The following is a 1,714-nucleotide window of genomic DNA, read 5'->3' as shown; positions in this document are numbered from 1 at the left end:
CGTACTACCGCAAGCAACTCCTTGTCGTGGATCTCGTAGTTGCACTCGTGCGCGCTATTCTTCCGCGAGAAGAACGCGCAAGGCCGTAAGACTCCATCATCGTCGTACTGTGATAGCACCCCGCCCACCGCGTAGCCGCTCGAATCGCACTCGAGCACTGTCTCCCGATCTGGGTCGAACGCCGCCAGCGTGGGCTCTGTAACGAAGATCTCCTTTAGCTTCTCAAAGGCTAACTACTCTTTAGATCCCCATCAGAAGGGGACGTCACCTATAAGCCTAGTAAGGGGTGCGGCTAGCTGCGCAAAGTTCTTAATGAACCTTCGGTAGAAGTTCGCGAACCCTAGGAACGATCTTACTCCCTTTACTGTCTTTAGTGCCTCCCACTCGCGGATTGCGGCTACCTTGGCTGGATCCATGCTTATCCCTTTACCTGCTTCGATAATGAACCTAAGGTACTTAGTTGTCTTGACTTCAAACTCGCACTTCTTAATGTCCACCTGTAGCCCTGCGGCTTGCAGCTTGCTAAGCACTTTTCGGACGTGCTCTTGGTGCTGGCACAGATCGCCATCGGTGTAGATTAGTACGTCGTCCAGGTATGCTGAGCAGAAGTCATCTAGGTGTTCTCTCAAGGTCCAGTTAATGTATTGTTGAAAAGTACTTGGGGAGTTTGCCATGCTAAAGGGGGTAACTAGCCACTTAAATAGTCCAAATCTTGTTCGGAAGGCTGTCTTCCACTTATCGCCTAGTGCGACACAGATCTTGTGGAAGGCTGCGATAACGTCCAACTTTATGAACCATTTAGCCTTGCTTAAGCCGTTAAGTGTCTCTTGGATGAGAGGTAGCGGGTACTGGTCCTTCTTAGTAATTGCGTTTAGAGCTCGATAATCGATGCACAGTTGGAGCCCTCCTCCAGGTTTCTTGGCGAATAATACTAGCGCTGCGGCTGGCGAGCTGCTTACGCGGATAAATCCCTTCTCAAGAAGTGATATAAGTTCCTTTCTAAGGACTAGGAGCTCTCCGCGCGACATGCTATAGAGGGGTCCCCACAGTGGCTGAGCATCCTTCGGCTCTAGCTCGATCTTGTGGTCCACCCCTGGCCCTTGGTGCGGTGGAAGCTTCTCTGCTTGCTTTGGGTTGAAGAGCTCATAGAACTCCTAGTACTATGTTAGTAGCAGCGCTCGTACATCTACGGGCTTCTTCGGTTGTAGCGCCTTGTTAATGTCTGCAATTAACGCGGCGAAGATCTAAACGCTATTTAGAGCGTTCTTATGCCTACAAACTAAGGCTATAAACGCTGTGGCGTTAACTTAGCTAACTCCTCCTCGTAGGCGTCCTTTAGTCAACCTCACTCGAATGCCCTTTAAGTGGATAAAAATACTCTTCTTAGTAGGAGATACTGATACGTTCTAGTGGTCTATCCATCCCCTACTAAAGTACACGTCCTTACTAGAGGACAAGTCCATCACGTATGCATAAGCAGTCTTTTCGTACCTATGCATCTTGAACGAGAATCAGGCAACCTCGCTAATCTCCAACAGCTTGCCGTTCACTCCCTTAATTATCCGAGAGGGGATCTGAAAGCGCTCTAGACAGTGGCGGTAAGCGAATCTCTTGCTAATTAGTGCATAGCATAGGCATCCGCAGTCTATAAGCGCGACAGCGTTTGCTACGTTGTTCACGATAAGATCTACAGTGATTGGTGGGGGACGCATAT

This window comes from Exserohilum turcica (genome assembly GCF_000359705.1).
Source record: "Exserohilum turcica Et28A unplaced genomic scaffold SETTUscaffold_42, whole genome shotgun sequence".
Taxonomy (NCBI): Eukaryota; Fungi; Ascomycota; class Dothideomycetes; order Pleosporales; family Pleosporaceae; genus Exserohilum; species Exserohilum turcicum.
Note: the sequence above shows the minus strand (reverse complement) of the source record.